This window comes from Grammomys surdaster, unplaced genomic scaffold, assembly GCF_004785775.1.
Source record: "Grammomys surdaster isolate TR1022 unplaced genomic scaffold, NIH_TR_1.0 126076, whole genome shotgun sequence".
Classification (NCBI taxonomy): domain Eukaryota; kingdom Metazoa; phylum Chordata; class Mammalia; order Rodentia; family Muridae; genus Grammomys; species Grammomys surdaster.
The window spans coordinates 3,363,162-3,385,235 of NW_021620885.1; the positions used below are offsets into that span (position 1 = coordinate 3,363,162).

General features: G+C 40.4%; 1 protein-coding gene across 2 annotated transcripts in view; it reads left to right on the forward strand.

The window, feature by feature from the left end:
* The window catches only part of Efna5 (ephrin A5), a 276,111-nt gene that overhangs the window by 231,197 nt on the left and 22,840 nt on the right, over positions 1 to 22,074 (forward strand). The window lies entirely within an intron of this gene.

The window sequence follows — 22,074 nt, forward strand, 5'->3', positions numbered from 1 at the left end:
GTTTTGGAGAACTGCAGAGCGGGACTCTGTGTTACAGATGTCTCCTAAGAACGCATACATCATGATCCCCAGATACATTAGCTGGGAATTGAGAGCCCAAATTAGATTAAAGCCACGGCACCTCTTTCTCTACGAAATCCCATGTCAGCCTGTGCAGTGAACCACTGCTGACATGTATTTCTTTTAAATGAAAATTGCCAGGATTTAAAAACAACAACAACAACAACAACAACAACAACAACAACCAAAACCAACCTTGGGGAAAGGAAAAAAGATTCCTGAAAAAAAATTGAAGGAAATAATTAAATTTACATAACATGGAGTTGTTGCATTTTTTATTCAGGTATCAGCAGCATCCTTTCAGTCAGGCACAGTTTTAGTGGAGAAAGGCACAGCTCCTGCAGATGTCAGCATGCTGACGATAAATACTTGCTTTGCACCAAGGAGAGAAGACAATTATAAGGAGCAGCTGTGTCTGTAGACAGGCAAGTGTGAAGAAGTATCTAGGAAGAGTTCCAGGGGAACTCACCTGTGAGCATTGTGTGACTGTCCCGAGAGCTCTCTCTGAGTAGTCTCAGTGGACTGGCATTAACCACAGCGCCACGGCCTGATTTATTCTCCATCCCAAGCAGCCTTACTTTTTCAGGTGTCACACTGGCATGGATTAGTCCTAAATGCTTCTCAGACTTCACTATGTGTGAGACACCTGGGGGTCTGGTTGTCATACAGATGTCAGCTGGAGAGCTGAGGTGGGACCTCAGATTAAGCATGGATAAACTTCCCAGGAAGTGCTCATGTCGCTGCCCCATGGACCACACATTGAGGAACAGAGTTCTAGATGATAGTAAGTGTAGGCCTCATGGCCCATGGTAGGCCTACAGTAGGCATAGCTGGACCTTTTATATATATATCAAATACATAGATAGCCTAGCCTTTCCCATATAGTTCATATGACATGAAAACTTGTTTGTTCAGGATACATTTACGGAAGAGCACACATTGGCTCTGGAGTGCTGTGTGTGTGTGTGAGATGGAGACACTTCCTGTTTTTAGTAAAGGACAGACTTGTAAAGAGGCAATTCAGATAAGGACAGTTACTGAGTAAAGCAAGGGCCAGTGGGGACTCAGGAAGATCTGAGGTTCCTGCTTCAGGAATCAGGAAGTGCTGTTGCTCCGGCTGTGTGTGAGGAAATCCACCTGATACCACTCTAAATGCCTGGCATCCTTTTACATCAGCTTGGCAGACAAACAAGACAGAGAACATTCCTGTTTCTCTGATTCAGTTCTTCCACTCAAATGTCTCCACCCACATGGTGGTTCAGATCCACTGAGATTTCTAGTTCCTCTCCGTCTTCAGAAAACAGAATTTTATAACAAGTCAGATTTCCCTGTCGCCATATCGTCATGGCGCTCTCTCACTCATATTAGAGTTGAATTTAAAAAAGGAAATTGAACAGTACCAGTTTTATTATTTTGGTACATACTTCAGTTGTTAGTCATGAGAAAACATGTGAAAGAAAGCCTCGATATCATCTCGCATTAAGTCCATAAAAATAAGAGGAGGAAAATTGAGTCTCGCCGTTGCAGGAAACACTGGCATCCACTGACCCCTGATTTTCCCAGGCACTGTGCTCACAGCCTCTCTGAGGTCTCCCTTTCTGAAAGAATCCTATTGAGCAAAGGATGGAAAGGAGCGAGAAGGCATTCCATGGTAGAGCAGCATTAATTTCACTAATTCTCGCACTGCAAGATGCTGTGCTATAAGGGGAAATTATTTTCAGAACCGATATCTTCTTATTGACTTTTTGGACTTAAAAACCAACAAAAGCAGAAGCCGAAAATAAAGAAAGAACATCAAGATGGGAAATGCTCTCTGGCTAACTGGCTGATTGCATGATTATTAGAAGTTTTAGAATCCATTGAGGTTCGTAAGCAAGGTGGTATTCACAGATACTGTATGCTTATGACTAGGTTCTCATTTGTGGTTAAATTCAATATTTCACTAAAAATCATTATGTGTCTTCTATAACATTCATTTAATGGAGTCATTTAACTGTCAAGGGCTCCTGTCAAAGCAATTGTTCCAAAATATCAAGAGCTTTTTGCTGTTCAGCTGAATTTAACTTAAATTACTTTTTTTTTTTAATGAAAAGTAAAATAGCACACAATTAAGCAGCGAGGCAGTTCATTTACGAGAAGCACAGTGGCCTGCTGTTCAACTGAATGGAATTTTCAGCCATGTTTTCAGCCCACAATAGCATCCCTCCTTGTCTACCCCATGGTGAAAGCCGTCCCTGTCCCTCTCTGCTGAGACCAGTGTCGGAGCTATGGTGATGTTATCTCTTAGTACATTTCATGGGCTCTGCTCATAGTTAAAGCCCAGGACTCTTGTGGGAGAATTGGCCCTCGGTTAAATCATCTTTCTCCTGAGATGTGTGGGAAGAGCAGAGTGATTGGGAAATGGCGATTTTTTTCACACTTTTTAACACCCGTCTCAGAAACAAGCTGAACGACCCAACAGTTGAAATTATAGAAAGCTGTTATGAGGACAAGGGACCGAGTCTCACAGTACCTCACCTCACTTCTGCAGAACCAGGAACAGGAAGACTCACAGCCTAGTGTCTGTTTCCTTTTAAGTTTCTGCTCTGCTGTGAGGTAGGGTGCCAGAAGTCAGCTAGAAACAGATTTGATGGGGAGGAAAGGCAGGCATTTCATAGCACAGGTACCTAGACTCAGACAGGACACAAACCAGAGAGTTCTTAGCAATATTCTCTTCATCTAGACAAGGCTTTTTTTCCCCTTATAATTTCTTTGCACTTGTGTGAAGTGTCCAACTTACCTTCGAGACAAAGTATCCTTAGCTGTTCCAGCTCCTTTATTCATCCTAAGTGAGTGGTTCTCTGTTCCTGGTGATCTTTCACTTGCGAACAGGCTTGCAGACTGGAATTGTAATGCATTTGGAGCACTCCTGAATCTGACTAGCAGTTTTTAATCCATGGTAGTTAACCTAAGAGCTTGACATCCTAAAGTGGTGTTTATGTCATTAGTAATACATTCTTTAACTGAGAGTCAGCTGACTGAGGTTAAGGTCATTTATATAGACTTCATACCAGGAATGGCCAACCCTCTGCCTATAGCCTGAATATGTCCTATGACATCAGTGGCTATAAATATGGTCCTACATATTAGTAAACCATAGCTTTGAATCTGAATGTCGAAAGGATACATTTTTAATATGGAATTAGAAGTTTTAGAAATTAAAAATACTTTAAAGATATTTCTCACAAATATTAACCTATAGAGAAACGTTTAGACGAACTTTTTCTGCCCTCATAGCTAAATGAGAAGAGATAAAAGAAATCACTAAAATAAGAACATTAAGTTATTTTTTTAATTCCATAGGGATAGTGCTTTGAAGGCATCCTTTTACTGAGCTAGGCAAAACCCCGTGATTACCTGGCCCTTCAGTTGCTGTAATGAGCTATTTGAACTTGAGTGAATCATCTAATATCCTTGAGTTCCAAGTCTACATCTGTAGAATAGTGTGGCTGAAACGAATGATTGCAGAAATCACTTAGAACTTTAATATCCTCATGTTATTCATTTTTATCTGAGATCTGCCGCTTCAGCTCAGAGATAATGTCTGCGAGATGCTCAATGCTGGTGCCTAGTAGGTATCAATAAGCATCGCCCAAGGGGAGATGGGAGAACATGCAGAGTGGAGGGCCGTGTTTTGATCCTGCTCTGTGTCACTGCTGTCTCTGTTCCTCTAGTGTGGCAGACTCCTTGTGAGTCGCCAGCTCCCAGCACTGCTGCCCCCAACCCTATCACATCTGGGCTTGCCAGCTGGAGCTTCATGGCTGTGTGCTTCCTTTTCCCACATCCATCCTCTCCGATCTCCCTGCTGCAGCCTAGCTGTCCTCCATCCTAGTCCGAGTGGCTAGGCAGCACACTCCAGTGCTGGGGTTCTGGCACTTCCATGTCTCCTCTCCTCATATATATTCTCTGTTCTCACTTCTTTTAGAGATGTGTTGAGAAATGTCTTTATCAGAAAGTCGAAATAAAAAATATAAAAGTAACACTTTCTTTACCATTCTCTACCTTCTTAACTGTCTTGTGCAGTTATTTTCCTCAGGCACTCATCACTCCTGACATTAAATATTTTTGATTTATTGTTCATAGCTGTTTCTGCCCCATGGCGTGTATTATTTTGTTTGTCAAAGAGAACATGTTCAATAACTAGGAGCAAATAGTGCTTACAGAGCATATATTCTGTTCTAAAGGCTGTTCTGGGGGACTTTGTCATTAAAATGATTCTGTAACATAGTGTTCTTTGCCCTCCACCTGTGTGTGTGTGTGTGTGTGTGTGTGTGTGTGTGTGTGTGCCTATCTGTGTGTGCATTATGAGTACATGAGTACATGTGTGTGGTATGTGTACATTGTGTGTGCATGTTTGTGTTTGTGTGTGGTGTGTACATGCATGAGTAAATGTGTGTGTGTTGTATGTGTGCATGTGCGTGTGCGTGTGTGTGTGTTGTGTATAAAAACTGAGATAAAAGTCAGGTAATTTGAAAAAGGTCCATGTAGGTGCAAAGTAACTAATGGAACAGAATTTGGCCACTGGAAGAAATGAAAAGATAAAATTTAAGGCCTCATGTACTTCAAAAGGAAGAGTATATGTTTCTATTTTTAAAAGGTTAGAAATGGGCTCTGGAGATGACTCAGTAGATAAAGTACTTGCCAGACAACTGTGAGGACTTGTGTTTGGATCCTCAGAACCCATGTGAGTGTTGGGCTGGTGTGGTGGCTTGGCCTGCCATCTCAGCACACAGAGAGCTTAGACATTTATGCATCTTAAGCCCAGCAAAGGATGCTTTCCCATCTCTAGATGATAGTGCATTAGCTCTGTCACTCTAGGTCACTTCTAAAGCTAGAAAAGTTGCATTTTCTACGACAAAAGTCAGTACATGGTGTCCAAATTGAGTTATGATTATCCACGTGACCCTGAATTAGTGAACCTTAATGAATGGCTTATGGCAGATAAGCTCCATTTCCTGAAAATGACCGTTAAAAGCAGAGGATGGAAGCCTTCGCTTCGTCTAACTCATCCCTGGGCACATTCTATGCATGGGCACATTTTCCATAAATCCATAGTATATTGCTCCTTGACTGCATAGTAACTGTCAATATCCTATGTATTTTACTAGTTTATAGCCTTGTCTTAGGCCACAGAACAATTCTAATATGCCCTACACAGTTTATTTTGTTAACAGAATTGCCTAGATTCCTAAGATGTGGTTTCTCATCAGGACCTAGATTCTCTCCAGATACTGATTGTACAGCGTGGTTATTGAACAACCTTTTATTGGTAGAATATTTAGAAAACCAGAACATTAATATAAAGGAGAAACTCCTTCACTTGCCAGTTGGCTCCAAAGACTTTTCTGTAGGTGAATTGTTTGGGACTCCAAGTATAATTTCTTATGGAAGTGTTTATAAAATCAGGTGAGGGCTCAACCACACAAGAGAATCCACTTAGCTGTGATACTGATGAAAACACGTATTTTCCAAGAGACATGGTATAAAACAGCACACCTGGAAGAGCTGCCCAATAAATAAAACCTGAATGAGTATGTGTCATAATAGCTTACCACATACAGGGAAAAGATTAATTTTAAAGTCTTTGTGTGGCAATATTTGTATGGCATGCTCTGTAGCAGCTCAATTGCTTGGCAATGTTTTTAATTCTGTGGAAATAACATGGCATCACAGAAGAGTGGAGTGTGGTTGACATTATTTTTGTTATATTGTATGGACTCTGGTTACTGCAGCCTTGGGCTTGAGTCTTCCTATTCTTCTAAAGGTTTATTTATTCCTTTGTTTATTGCTTTGTTTTATTGTTTGCTTGTTTGTTTTAAGACAAGGTTTCTCTGTGTAGCTCTGGCTGTCCTGGAACTCACTCTGTAGATCAGGCTTGTCTAAAACTCACAGAGCTCAATCTGCCTCAGTGTTGAGATTAAAGGTGTGCACTACCATCATATGTATATGGATATTTTGTCTGTATGTGTGTCTGTGCCCTTGGAAGCCAAAAGAGGGTGTTGGATTCCTGTGAACTAGAGTTCCAGACAGCCGTGAGCTTCCACGGGGTACTTGGAACTGAACTCAGGTCCTCTGGAAAAGCAACCACTGTTCTTAACCACTGAACCATTTCTCCAGGCCTCCTTCCTATTATCCTAAGTGTTAGTGTGTTGATGGAGACATTGTCTAACTTTACCAAGCTTCCCTTTTCTTCGCCTGTAACAGGAGTTTAAGAATAAAAGTTCTTCATCACATTCTTTCTTATTCCCTAGGTTCAGGAAATGAATTTTCTGTTAAACAATGACCTGCTGAATGGGTGCATTTAATACTCCTTATCCAAAATGACTTTCACCCTTTGAAATAGGGAACTGGATTTGCAATGACTTCCATTGGTAATCTACATTAAGAATTATTTTTCTTTTGGAAGTTCACACAAATCCACCTTTTTTCATGTATTTTTTTTGTTGAAATTGAAGAACGGAAATGTAGCACAGTTATCGAAGTGAAAGATAGTATTTTTTAACCATATACACTATTTTATTCTCACAGGAGAGATAACTGGGAAATGCTATGTATTTTCTTTTAACTAACATCTCCATACTTGTTTAGTTTGTTCAGTCTTTCCCTCCCTCCCCTTCTCTCTCTCTCTCTATCTCTCTCTCTCTCTCTCCCTCCCTCCCTCCCTCTCTCTCTCTCTCTCTCTCTCTCTCTCTCTCTCTCTCTCTCTGTCTCTCTCTGTCTCTCTCTCTCTCTCTCTCTCTCTGTACATGTGATGTGTAAACACACATTCTGTCTTGTTATTGCCTTTTTTTTTTAAATTGGGCGCTTTGGGAATTATTTTTTTTAGCAGGAACTGTTCTGAGATTCAAGGTGTTCATAACAGAACTTTAGTAACTTTCAGTAGAACTCTTATCAAAAACTAGATCACTTCCTCGGTTTTTGTTTTGTTTTGTTTTGTTTTTTAAGGTGATGTTCCAGAGAATGGTATTTCGAGGCCTATTTATGTTAACACAAAAAAGTCAAAGTGACTGTTAGAACACTGACAGATTTTAATATTTCCTAGAAAATAAATAAAAACCCCTAGCTTCTTAGAGTTTTGTTTCATTTTTTAAATAGAAAGCTACCATTTTTTTCTCCAGTTGGACATCAGACATTTTTCAGTGATGGTATTAGTTTCCTCTCTGATAATAGTCATTTTTATTCTCTTTGTATACTTTACAGGTCTCCTGTGAGCCTACAAGGCTGTACCTTTTCATTTAAAGAATGAGTTTAGAGAATTGTTTCTGGTTCAAGATGTCCCTGGCCATCTTATAGGAAAGCGTGAATAGATTCAAGAGTCCTTAAATGAAAGTTTAATAAACAACCTCTGAGACGTTCAGGGACCTCTGAATATTTTTTCCTGTGTTAATTGTAATTTTCTCTTATGGAAACAGTTGTTTATCACCAGATGCTGTACCAACCTTCTGAATGAGTGTGTGGTGTGGTCTCAGCCACTCTGGACAATCAGGGGAGTATCCAGGCTTTGTGGGGGCTTCTCCCCACACTTCAGGTGGCTTTAGTGAAATCGAGGGGAAGCAAGTGGATAGATAGGACCACAGGGTAGTTCTCGAGACTAGCTCCATTACTTTTTAACCTCTTCACACTGTTGCTCCATCAAACATTTATGGTTTTAAAACAGATGTTAAGTTAGAGTTTCAGAAAGAGATGTTAGGAGGAGAGGAGAGGAGGCACATAGCTTCACTGATGTTAAAGGAATCCAAGAAACTACTGCCAGGCCTGTGGGAATGAGAGCTGGTGTCAACATAGCTGCTCCATACATGTTGACCCTGAGAGCATCCTGGAAGTTTGCAAAGGGACCCGTGACAACTCTTGAGTAACTGGGAGTTGATAGGAACTCGTGGTGTCAACCACAGGAGCCAAAGACTCCTCAGTAGACTTCCCATTGCCTGAATTTCACAAAGGCTGACAGTACGATAAGAAGTTCAACATCAGAACAGTTTTTCTTTATACTCCTTTTTAGAACTCAGGATGCCATTATGAGATGGAGGCAGAGTGTGGAGTTCTAACCTCCTGAGGGACAAAAGGAATTATGACACTTACCCTTTAGTTCCTCCTACCATGCTTTGAATAAACACCAAAATGGAAACAAATTAAAAGATTTCTCCCTCCCCACAATGTCAAATGTGGCAACATGTCCAGAAATAATCCTCTCAGTCCATTGTATAATCTTGCAGAGAAGCAGCAGTTCTCAGGCTTACAAACATGGAATGCATTCATCTGGGCTCAGAGTTAACCAGATACAGTTTGGTGGGCTCCTGCATTTCACGTAGATGTGGTGCTACATAGAACAGATGCCAGGAGAAAAGGAAATACCACACCAGTGACACCTGGAATAATAGTGTTTATATTTCATTGACTTTGGGTTGTCAGCATACTGTTCTGTGCTTCCCTTAGTAACTCACTAAGGCAACCGGACTTCAGTGAGGTGATGTCTAAATGTCATTTGTTATAAAGTGCACAAGCATGTACACATCAAATGCATAGCCAATCATTGAGGGGGGCATTGAATCCTTTCTAGTATAGAGAACCCCAATCTTTTCCATGAGACACATACACAGTTCAAGTTGACTTAATGCGGCTCGTGCGGGCATAACGGGCTGTGATCTTTCATCAGAAAACACTGTTTCTGCAGGGCTTCTCACTCATCCCTTCTTGCTCTATTTTAACAGAATGGTCTTGTAACTCTTGGTTTGAAAGTTGTCATACAGCCTCACAGCAGGCTTATATTATGTACAGAGTTCTTTATGAAGAAGTATAAATCACCACAAATGAGACTTTTCACAGCTAGATATATGTAGAAATCTGTGTCAGTGCTTTCCTGGCTGGCTAAAAAATATCTCTAGGCTCTGAAGCTTTTCCTCACAACTCATCCTGCTCCCTACCCTTTTGGGAAGCAATTCTCAAAACTTGAGATTTATGGTCCAGAGAGATGATAGTGGCTATAAAGTTTTCTATTTTCTCTTTTCTTTAATATTAATGCAGAGAATGAGGCATTATCGTTCATTATTTTAGTCCATGTGTATCCTGTGAGTTTGAAATATGGTTCCCTGATATGTGGCTCACCTTTGCTTAATAGGGGAAATATGTGGACTTTGGCAACAGGCTGTTTTTCCCATTAAATATTTTTATGTAGATTGTATAAAATCCACATTAGGAATAAAATCTTAATATAAATGCAATATCCAGGCTTAGTTTAAAATTTTAAAATCTTTACAAAATATTAATTCCTTCTGAGCCCCCAAAGTAAAATATCATGGGTTGGAGAACAGCCAGCCTGCCTGTTATTGTTAGAAATTGCGATGATAACATCTTTTCATTTTACTTTATTATTTCCATCATTGCAGCGTTTCTGACCAGCTTTATCTACATCACTGTAAGCTGAGTTTCACTCTGCAGTTAGCATCCCCTTAGCATGCAAATCCTCTAAAAGCAAATAACGCGCTCTGGGTAGTTTAAATAAAGATGCATTGCTCCAATTCACCCCACTTCTATTACCTTTTGAGCCAGGGTTCTAATCCAGATTTGCCTCACCTGATTCTTGTGGAAAGTTTTAAAAGTTAATTTTCTACCAAGGTGAAGAATTGTCACCAATTCTTACTGAAGTCAGAACAGATAGATTTCACTATATGCTATGGTGTTTTTGCTTTGACAGTTTCAGTGGTTCCCATTCTTCAATTTACAATTCTTGCTTCTCTGTTTTAGGTGGAATTGTAAGAAATAGATCTGAAAGACCTTAAGTTGGAGACCCCCAAACATGTTGCTTGTTGACAGATTGCTTGAAGTTCTGGCTGGGAGAGAATGAGTTCATCCATGTCTAGACTGTGTGGTGTGGATCCTGGACTAAATTAGATGCAGGGTATTTCAGCCTTTTGCTGAAAGCTTACTCTGCCCTGACTAACGATTATTCCCCCAGGTGTAATTATAGTGATTTAGCATCTATCGTGTGTACAGTGTACAATGGTTAGAGGCACTATGTGTATTCCCAGCCATCAAATCCCCAGCTGTGCAGTAGGTGATGTTCTTGTCCCGGCACTAATGCTCAGAGAGACCTGGGAAGTGTAAAGCCCTGGCTTGTAGCTTGTCCCCAGGTCTGTTTTATCTGTGCATTTCATAATTTATAACAGTTGATTGTTTGCTGCAAATGACTGAACCCAGGGCCTACAGTTGCTAAGCATGCATTTTATCCCTGAGCTCTAACCCCCAGCCTCATAATAAGTATTTTTTAGGGAAGTCAAAGTCAGATTTCAAACATTGACAGATTCTCCTCCACTCTAGATCTGAGGGCAATGCCTGTTTTGAAAACAGCTAAAATAAAATATTTAGGAAATTTTCTCTTACCTTATTACAGAGAGTCATATTCTAAAATGTCTGTGTAACAAATATTAAACAAACTAGAACACTGTGGGATGATTTGTGGGGGCAGAATATGACTGTACAATAAGATATGCCATTTGCTAGGACAAAGACATTGAATGCTGGACAAGACACTTGAAAGTGTGTGTCTCTTGTGCTCTCAGTCATTTTTCAGAAGTTAAACTTTTGAACAGAATCAATACTACACTGTGGTCATTGGTAGATATATTGTCAAGCATTGTGGCCAATTGTATGACCTGCCAGGTGCTTACCTAATCCCTGAGCAACACATCGCTGCAGTTATTGTTACACTGGGATTTGTAATAACTGTTGCTCTTACTAGTTAAGACATACCATTCATGGGGGCTGTGGAAATACTTAGGAGTTAAGAGCATTCACTAGAGAAGGATATGGTCCTGAATTCAAATTCCCAGCATCCGTGAGATCAGAGGCATGACTGCAAGTGCCTATAGTCCCTTGAGGAACAAAGACAGGGAGATACCCAGAGCTCAGCAGCCAAGCAGCCCTGCCAAAAATGGTGATATCTTGCTCAGTAAGAGATCCTGTCTCAAACGCAATAAGATGGAGAACTAGATGACACCCAACGTCCCCTTCACTGCTCTGCACGAATGGACATGGGCAAGCACACCCACATACGCATGTACATGCAACACCCACACACTTCTTTTTAATCCTCTGCTTCTTCATTAACTTAGAAGTATGAAGAGCCCTTTATTTTTATTAATTTTATAAGCACACATGTAGATTATAAAATATAGGTTTTATAATACAGGCTATCTTGGACATTTGTTGTACTTGAAACCCTTTAGCATGAAGTTTGGGAGTTAATACATAGAAACACTCTTGGCACTGGTTCATGAAGATGATCACCTGGATTCAGAAAGACATCCCAGCCTAGACAGATCAAGCTTCACGCAACTTCTCTATGAGAAGTTAGAACAGCAAGGATCCAGGGTCAGTTGCTGGGCGTGGTGGTACACATCCATAATCCCAGTGCTTGAGAGGCAGAAGCAGGAAGATCTCTGACTATGAGGCCAGCCCAGTGTACACAGTGAGGTCCAGGTCAGCAAGGACTGCAGAGTGAGACTGTTTCAAAGGAAAAGCAAAACAGGCATCAATGTTAAAAATGAAATTAATTAACATGTACCAAGTTATGAGGGTCATTAATTCTCATCTGAGGAGTTTGTGAGAAAGAGAAATGTTGCTGGACAGGAAACCAGAGGTTTTTGGGTGCATTAGCATATACATACATTGAAATAATTTGTCATGTGATAACGCTACCATATGGACCCTTACTCATTAAATATATAATATGCCATCTCACCTTTTTTTTTTTTTTTGATGAGAAAACCGAGCCTAGATTACACTACTTGTATGTGGGTGGATCCGAGTCTGAGTGCATGCAGGCCCTCTCCAAAGTCCATGCCCTTAGCTTTTATCTGTGAGCAGAAACTCATGTTTAAAAACTTATTCTATAAACAGCCATGGTAGTTATCGAGAAATTATTCTCATCTCAGAGACTGTGATATCCTTCACCTGACTTCGGACTTCTCTATTGCTTCAGTTTCCTTCAGCTCTGTTGCCGTAGCTATACAGTTTCGATGTGTGTGTGTGTATGTGTGTATGATGTTTATGTTAAAACGAATTGCTAAATCAATAACATTTGCTGGATTATTGGTTTAATTAAAAAATCAGAATTTCTGACCATTCAGGATGATATGTTTATTACTAAAGTCCTTTTGAGAAAATTTATGAAGCTATTTCCTGAAATACTTAACATTCAAAATTCTATAAATCCACTTATTAAACTCAACTTAAGGCTTTTTTAAAAAAAAAAAAAAGCTACGCATCCTATCTGTAAAAGATCTACTGGAGTGTCACTCTCGTCTTGTTGAAGCAGATTGTCTGTGCTTAGTGAGCTGTGTTTTCTCTGGAGGCCTGTGTGGCATACACTGTAAGTATTCCTGCACAGCATTTGTCCCAGGTGCTCAGAGTCCAGTGTGGGGAATACTGATTCATAGAAGCAACTAAAGCATTGAAAATAAAATGTGTCGTAAGATCAGTGCTGTCCCTAAAAGAGAAGACAGTGCTGAATTGAGGGGCACGGTGAGATTCAGTTCCGGGGCCGTCCTAAATGTGCTAATCCACCCGGGGGAACATAGGTGCGAAGTTGCAGTCTTGGAACTTCCTTCCAGACTGTCTGATTCACTCTGTTTTATGGGCCGACAGTGCAGGGATGTATTTGAGCATGCTCCCCAGCTGCTTTTCCTAACCTGAGGAAACACTGCCTGAAAATGAAAGTCACTGTGTCTGAAACGGGCGCTGGAGGATTCAAGGGAGTAGAAAGGTCATGTCAGTGGTGGCTTCAATCTTGAGAAGAGATGAAATTTCTCTTCTGAATGTTACCATAGCCCAGGGAATTCTGGTTACATGAGACTAAGGCAGAGGTGCTGAGAGCTATCATTCTCATGGCCATAAGCCATCTTTCTTACTGTCATACCAACCAGGCTATCTTTATTTCCTCAGAGAGAGATTCTCCTTTGACTTAGCTGGTGCAAAGGAGACCCAGGTAAACCCTGTGATACCTTTACACACACACACACAAACACACACACACACACACGTATATATAAATTGTACCATACATACATATATACCACATATGTATATATAAGTACAATTTTTAAAATGTTGTTATAAAATCAGTTCCTTTTCACAGTAATAAGCTTCATAGATGAAGATAAAAAAGTGAAACATGGAGACCAGAAGCAGGAAGGTAACGAGTGAGTGGTATTTGTTTTGGGCTAACAACGTGAAAGGCAAAGCTGTGCCTGTGGAGAGAGAAAAGGATAGTCATTCACTCAGCCTGGCATCCGTCAGACAACCCAAGGTTGTCGGAAGCACACGAAGAAGCCAGCGCCTATTGTTTATGACCTTTGGGGCTTGATAGCTTGTTTTCCTCTGCCTGATGTCATAGTCTGAATCTAAGTGGAGTGATGATTTGGTTATGATTAAAGGTCAACAGGGATGTGTATTTAATTACCGTTTACCACTTGTAAATTGGGTTAGAGAGCAGTCATTTTAAAACCCCAATAATGTGCTCTGATTCCTAGAAAATAAGTCTATTATCTCAGATCCCTTTAAAAAGACTTTGCATTGAGAGAAAGAATTTCGAAGTGGAGAGGCATGGGTTTGGAGTGCACCTCACACTAGGTGTGTTTAACTGGGCAATAGATCTCAACCTGGGCCTGAAGGTACCCATATATAAATGAGCCGAAGTGCTAGTTTAATAAATGGTATTCTTAATATTGATATCCGAGAGGCAATTAGTTACTTTCTTAGTTCTATCAAAATTAATGGTCACTTCCATGACAAATCTTTATGGGTACTTTAAATTATACATTTGCATATGTCAGAAATAGTTCCTATCATCAACCAGTTTGAAATACAGTAGTAGTCAGGAATAGCTCACTGTCATTTACTCACAAGTACATTTTTCTCACAATTTTTATAGTATCAAATGTGACCGAAATGTATTAATTCAGTTCAAAAGGCATTAATTCAGTTCACCAGGTTCATTTATTTTTCTACAGTGGTAAAGATGTAGAAATATCATTCTGCTCACTCCAAGAACCATTGCTTGGTTCAAATCCAAGTCTGGAGTGGTCAGATGAATGCGTACAAAATATTTTCAAGGTCTAACTAGAAAATTGCTTTACTGTTGGCAGGATTTGTGCACTGATTTTTCTCTCATAGAGTGTCTCATACCTGAAAACCATAGAGAAATGTTCTTTTTCCTAAATTGAGAAACTCAGCTGTAATCTAAATGAAATGGGATAAATTATCTTTTTCACAATTATCCATTAAAGAGAGAATTAAAATTAATATTAATCACAGATGTTTCATCAAGCTTTATTATCAACCAGATTGACTGCCAAAGTGCTTTCTGGAAGACATTTTCTCTCCATCCCCCACCTGCTACTGAGAACAAACTGTTACTCTGGGTCCTTAGATAAAGATTAATGCTTTTGGTGATTCGTTTGAGGAAATCCATATTTTACTGTACATTCCACTTCAGTTCAAGGCACCGCTAAAAAGCATGGTTTGTCACTTCACTGATAAAATTATGCAGTAGAGACATATGGTACGATATTTCTTTCTACCACCATCAGAAGCTGGCTAATCAATAAGTCTCCCGAGGTTTGTTATCACCCAACCCAAGTTGTTTTAAGTTTCAGCAAGACTTGTTGGAAGAGGAAAAAATGCCTGTGATTAGGAGACACATACATGTGCATGTGTTCTTTCACAGGCTGTCTCTCATTGGCTTGCCATTGTTGTTTGTACTAGAGTCTATTATATAAAATAGGTTTATTATGAAAATTTCATATGGCATATAACACACCTTGGTCAATTTCTCTCCCACTTTCCTTGGTTATTATTACTTAACCTACTCAAGTTTGATACTCTTTTCATTTGGGGGCTACTTCCTGAAGAAATTGCAAAATATTTGGCTCTTACAGTAATTGTGACTGTTTCCTGACATCTCAGTCATTTCAAAGGGCAGTATACACCAGTGCGATGCTCATTAATTAAAGTCTTCTACATGGAAACATCAGTTTCAGCAACTTACTACAGCCTCCCTTTACTCTATAAAGAGCTTGCTTCTGTTAACTGACCTCACCTGATGGAGAGGATTGAAGTCTGGGGATCTAGAATGTCAGTTTAGAATGTTCACAGTAACATGTCCCATCCAGACGTATCATGTGCTCTTCTTAACTGCTGTATCTCATTCCTCAGTGCTTCCACTCAGGATTCAGGTTCATGAGAGCATGGGTTTGATTGGCGGCTATGCCTGTCCTTTGGCAAGAAAAAAGAACACCATGATTGACAGCCCCAAGAATTCCTGGAATAAGGCAGAGGAAGTTTTCCAACTGGTTTTTTTTTCCTCTTGTTCCTTTTTGTTGTTTTTTGTTTTTGTTGCTTTTGTTGTTGGTGGTGGTTGCTTTGTTTTGTTTTTGATGGTTTATATTCTACTCTAAGTAAAATAGGTAGTGGTGCCAAATGGACTGAAACAATTAATGACCAAAGCCAGTGTGTACTTCACCAATGAACACTACTGTAAAACACCTAGTGGAGTGGTTCAAAACTGGAGAAAAAGCTATACAAATTATTTGAGTGTGTCTGAAACAGGGCGTCAACTCCTTGAGAGCTCTCATTTGTTGTACAGTAATATTCTTTACACAGTACTCTTGTATTTGCCTAATACATTTACAGGCTTAACTGAGGTCAACCCATTAATGACACTGGCATGCATGCTTCAGTTAGGGTTTCTCTCCCATTTAATTGCTTTTCCTTCCTTTGATAGAGGTGGCATGAAATGAACAAAGACTCCAAGACAAAGAAAAGAATTTTGTTTCTAAGGTTGTTTAATTGGCATCTGTGGAATATAAGAAATGCAGTTGTTAGGTGCCTGAGTTCTGGATGCAGCATCTCAAAGGCTCACTCACCCTTGACGTTTTCAGAAGTTACATTAGGGCGTGGATGTGTAGACCTTCCCTCATCTTAGTCACAGATAATCCATAAAGGAGCAACAGGCGTCATCTTGTCTCTGTGACTTCAGGTCTCAGGGTGAATACAGTGATGTTCTCATTAAAGATGCTTTCATCTGCATGGTACCATTTGCAAATGCATCCAGATTGCAAATGCCAAAGACATTAGTTAAATGTTCCCACACAGACGCTCAAGCCTTGCATGGAACTTAGCACCTTGACCTGTCTCCTTCCATTGAAAGAAGACTGGATAGAAAACTTCAAACTCAATCTCTCACTCTTGAAAAATTAAGGTGCTGTGTGTACAGACTGCGCATGCTCTCCCATTGCTGTGTGTACAGACTGCACGTGCTCTCCCATTGCTGTGTGTACAGACTGCACGTGCTCTCCCATTGCTGTGTGTACAGACTGCACGTGCTCTCCCATTGCTGTGTGTGTACAGACTACACGTGCTCTCTCCCATTGCTGTGTGTGTACAGACTGCACATGCTCTCCCATTGCTGTAAAAGCAGTGGTGAGAGGAGAGGAAGGACAAATGACAAAGGATGGGGTGAACTGTCCCTGTCAGAGTCTTAGGAATGCAGCACTTCCCAAAGCTTGGGCAAGAGGATTCTTGCAAGAAAGTTGGATCTGGCAGACATTGGCGACAACAAGGCTCTGTTGTTGATAAATACTTTTAAACTCTGTTTTCCACTCCAAAGAAATTTTCTCACTGCAGCATAGCATGAAGGACATAGCACTGGTTTTCTCTCTTTGAGGGGATGTTTAGAGGGCTGCATCATTTTTAAACAAGTACGACACAGGACAATTCTGACTTTACAAAAGACAAATGCCAGAGTGGTTGTTCTGTTTAGAAAAATGGGGTTGTTGTTAATAGCCCTAGAGCCCTTTGAGCAGTGATTTTATTTCTTCTAAGGTAGTTTACATGTGCTTTTCAGAATCAGAGTACTTACCAGAAAGCCAAAGGACTTGTTTGTTTTAAATATTGTAAGAGGCTAGAGGAACATTTCTTTCAAAGTAAGGTTAAATTCATGGTACCCAAGAATTGGGATTAGAAAAGATTATAAACTTGTTCCTTAATAAGATGATGGAGGCAGTGATTTGTGTTTTGTTCATGTGACAATTTGGTGTGATGAGGATGGGCTATACTTAATTACAGTGGTGCGGTGGCATTGTTTACAAGTATAATTTCTGTAGTAGGGTGTGGCAGTACATAAGTTGCTGTACAATAGTGTGGTGTTGTGTGCTTTGTGGCAGCATAATAGCAATGTGCCTGTGTTGTTTTGTGGTGATATGATGGCAGTGTGCATGTGTTGTTTGACTGTGGTGGCACATGTGTATTATTTTGTGGTGTGGTGTGGTGGTGATGAATATGTGTGCTTTGTGGTAGTGACGTTCTGTGTCATTTCTGGTGGTATAATAATGATGATTTTATGTATTGTCTTGTGATAGAGTCATGTATGTATTGTTTTGTGGTATGGTCTCTGTGTTGTTTGATGGTAGTGTGGGGTGGTGGTGCTGATGTATCAACATGTGTGTGTTGCTTGGTGCTAGCAGCATGTACACATTGTTTTGCGTGGTATTATGGTGATATGTGTGTTTTGTGGAGTGCTGTGCTGATGTATGTGTGTTTTCTCTTGGTAGCAATGTAGATCATTTATTGTTGTGGTTGGTGGCAATGAGTGTGTTGTTTTGTGGTGGTGGGTGGTGATGCTTATATTGTTTCGTGGTATAGTGTGTTTACAGAAGTAAGGTGGTGGCAGTAATATTTGTGTGTTGTTTTCTGTTTACCACTCAGGCCTTGGCTGAGTTATACATGTATAGATATATTTTATACTGTGTAGTCAGTAGGCACTGGTAGCTACTTATGAGAAATCAGAGTTCTGTGATTTCATTAGTTTTTCAAATTAGTATCATAGACAGCTCCCACTTTTCACCCCTGCGCTTTCTAGAAATAGAGCCATGAAATGGAGTTGTAATGTGCCTCCCATTTTCCTTCAGGACTAATATCTTAATTGAGGCTGTGTCTCTGACCGTATATTTGAGAAGAAAATAAATCATCCCCATGACCAACCCCGTATCAGAGTCAAGGATACGGCAGCCATAACTTTCTTTTCTTATTTAAAGTAGTAAAATTATATTCCTCTCTATAAAAGGGACATCAATGTATTATACACATGGACTTTACATGCTCTGAGAAGTATGTTCAGCAGATAAAGTGTTCAGCCAAACTATTTCACAAATTTCAGCAGAGGACGGTGTCTTGTAGCAATTTCATTAAGCGTTTAACTCCTCGTAAGTTGTTCTTTATTGAAGAGTGGCTTGGGGGATGGTCATTTGGCTCCAGTTTTGTCCTACGGAGTTGGATGACTTATTTTGGAGTTGGATGACTTATCTTGTCTTTTGCTAAGAGTGTGTTAGAGCACTAGTCCCTATCCTTCCCCAGAGCAGTATGCTGTCTTCAGGGAAAGAACTAAGGTAAGGTTTCCTTTAGTCACTTACTTATTGCTCTCTCTCTCTCTCTCTCTCTCTCTCTCTCTCTCTCTCTCTCTCTCTCTCTCTCTCTCGTGTGTGTGTGTGTGTGTGTGTGTGTGTGTCTGTCTGTCTGTCTGTCTGTGTTCTGTGCACACAGGTACAGGCCAGGGGTCAGTCAATAATATTCCTCAGGAGCCATCCATCTTGCTCTTTGACACTGGGCTTCTCATTGGCTAGGAACTTACTAAGTAAGACTCTCTGGCCAGTGAGCCATAGAGACGGACCTTTCTTCACCACCCCAGAACTGGTATTTCAAATGTGCTTCCACCATGACTGGCTTCTTTTATCTGGCTTCTGGGACCAAGTGCCTTCATTCAGTGACCCATCTTACTGGTCTACTTCCAGTAAGAAAGTTCTTTTCTTAGTTTTTCAACATAATATTTCCCTAATTGTGAATTTCATATTATATATTTCAATCCTATTCGCCTCCAACTGCTAGCTCTAACTCCTCCAGGATCCACTCATACACCCCAGCCCAATTATATTCTTTTTAATTTTTTTCTTTGTAATCCAAGGAGGCCAATTTGTACTATGCATATACTCATAGGGGTGGACCAGCCAGTAGGATGAGGTCAACCTACCAGGGGCCATGCCCTTAGAGAAAACCACCTTCCCTCCCCGAGATGCCATCAGTAGTCAACAGTTCCTCAGTTAAGAGTAGGGACTAATAAGCCCCTCCCCTTCCATGCTAGCAGCTTGACTGGCTTGATCTCATGAAGACAACCACAGTTGCTGTGAGGTGATGAGTGGTCCTGCCATGTACACAAGACACTGTTTGGCTCCTGGATTCCTGACCCTTGACTCTTATAATTTTTATGTCTCCTCTTCCATGATGGTCTCTGAGTCTTGAGGGTTAGTAATGTAGATGTCTCTCTCATTTGTGCTGGAGGACTCCAATAACACTCCCTGCATTATGACCCATTGTGCATTCAACACTTCTGCCCACTGTACACAGAAACCTGACTGGAACTAAGAGCTACACTAATGAATATAAAAATACTGGTTTAGAGGGCATGCTGATATTTTGTCCATTCAGCAGAATAATAGTAGTAGTAGTAGGTTAACCTTTGGAATCTGTGAGCTCCCAAACATGAGTTTTGGGAAGATTTACAGTAGCAGGCATATGTTTCCTCCTGTGGAATGGTCCCTAAATCCAGTCAGAGAGTGGTAGGTCACACCCATAGCATTGCCCAGGGGCATATGTTGACCATGCTGTTTCGTTATTGCATTTCATGGGGTTCACGACTGAGGACGACTGATGATGCCCTCTCCCCCCAGTAGCCTTAGCACCTTCTAGTATGGCTATCCATTAGGGAGAAATCATTTTGGTCACTACCAGCTTTATTTCCCCATGTCCTGCAGCCAAAGTATATGATATCTTCAGGAACAGGGTCTCACAATCAAGTTCTTTTGAGAGATCAAGAACTATGGCAGTAGCCTGCATTGTTTGGGGACATCTTTGGGACATCCTTGACCAACAGTTTGAAGGGAAGGGTCCCACCGTGGGTACCGGACTTTTATCTGGCAGCCTGTGATTTCTGACAGAACCGTAACCCCTGTGGAGGGTAACTGCAATTAAACTCTTTTAACTCTGTGGTGTGTGTGTGTGTGTGTGTGTGTGTGTGTGTGTGTGTAGCTTATAGGGTTGCCATGTGGCCATTTCAACTGTCCTTAGTGTTAGTCATCCATCTTCCTGTCTCCTCTGCCTACCCTTCCAAATGGCTGAGCTAGGTTGGCTGACATACGTGATTTTTATGATGTGGTGATTTCAGCTTAGGTTGGTTTAAGAATTCAAAGGTGCTCATTGTTGCTTGCCATGATTTCCAACACAGGCCACTGAAAACCTTAAGCCCTTCTCAGGCCTGGTTGATATTTTGCATGCCTCTGCACTTTTCAGGTTAACACCTTAAAAAACTATCAGGTCCTTAGTAGCTTTTGCAAAGGTACTTTATATAAATGTGTTTTTAGTGCTTCTTAATTATATGTGAAGAAAACTCCCACTCTATCTTGACTAATAAGCTACTTTTATGTTTATAGCAGACAAAAAACTAATTACACTGCATAAACTTCACATGCCTAATATATATAGTAGTATATATTATAGTCACATATATGAATTCATATATATGTACATATGAAACTCCTTATACTCCAAAAGTGATTTCTTTTAAGCATTTGTAATAGATCGGTGAACAAACATGCATTTTTCTCTGAATGACCTTTTCTTTCATTCATTTATTTATTTTTTCTTCTCTACTTCATTTAACAGACATTTGACTGTGTAGTATTTCACATTCTGTGAATTCTACAGAAAAACGATAATGATTAAAAGTTTTGGAATAATAGAACCTCTAGAAATAGGAAGTGGGGAAAGGGCTGTAAAAGGCAAGCAAGTAAATTCGAAATTGTGTGTGTGTGTGTGTGTACATATAAGGAGAGTTATGAAGAGAGAGAGATTCATGTATGTGAAATATTTTACACTTTGTGGTCAACAAAGACCTCTCTGGAAGGTAGCACTGAGGGGTGAAACCTAAAAGAAATAAAGCAGTAATTCACATTTCTTTCTGGCAAGAGAATTTTCCAGGCTGTGGTGACAGGAACACAGCAGAGGTCTTAGGAGCTAACTTCTCCACAAGGAGGTTCTCAAGGTTGGATAGAGTAGTGTGGAGAGAGGAGATCCTTGTGAATCTGGTCAGAGTGTAAAATATATACAAGTGTCTGTGAAGTAGTCCTGGTAAACCACAGCAAGTATCTGGGACTTCACTCTTCTGATGGGAACCAGACAGGGTTCAAATAGGTCAATAGCTTAACCAACTTTCTTCTGGTGGGATCTCTCCGAACTTTTGGTCCACTTGTCCAGACTAGGACAGATCCTTTGTTTCTTTAATTGCATGGGAACTGTGTATTTAATCAATTAAAGGGAAGAATGGGAGATGGTGCAGAAGAAATGTTGTAATTGCCACTGAATAAGACATTCATTGATCAAATATCATCATTCAGGAAAGCCAAACAGAGAAAGATATAAAGGCACTTTTGCTGCAGCTAATCAGCAATCACACTCTTGCTGAATTTAAAGTAACTTAGTAGTCTTTTACATCTGTATCTTCCAAGACTAGAGAAAGCTCCCCTTCTCTGTATGTAAATAGGCAGTTGGTTGTGAGGTTACCAGACCTCTTCCCCACACAGATCTCTACAAGGTAGGGTTTGGATAAGAGAGATTTCTTCTATGCGTGTTTTTCACTTCGTAGGCCATAGCAATGTTAGTTTGCTTCTCTTCCTGTCCAAACATAAGGTTCCAGATGGATGGCAGACAAGAGCTCCCCAGTCTCAAGGGTGTACCCTGATATCAGAGTCAGCGAGGCTAGCCTAGGAAGTTACTTTACTTGGGGGAGATATTTCTTTTTAATATTTTTAACTTATTTTATTTTCCCTTAGCGCTCGCTCTCTCTCTCTCTCTCTCTCTCTCTCTCTCTCTCTC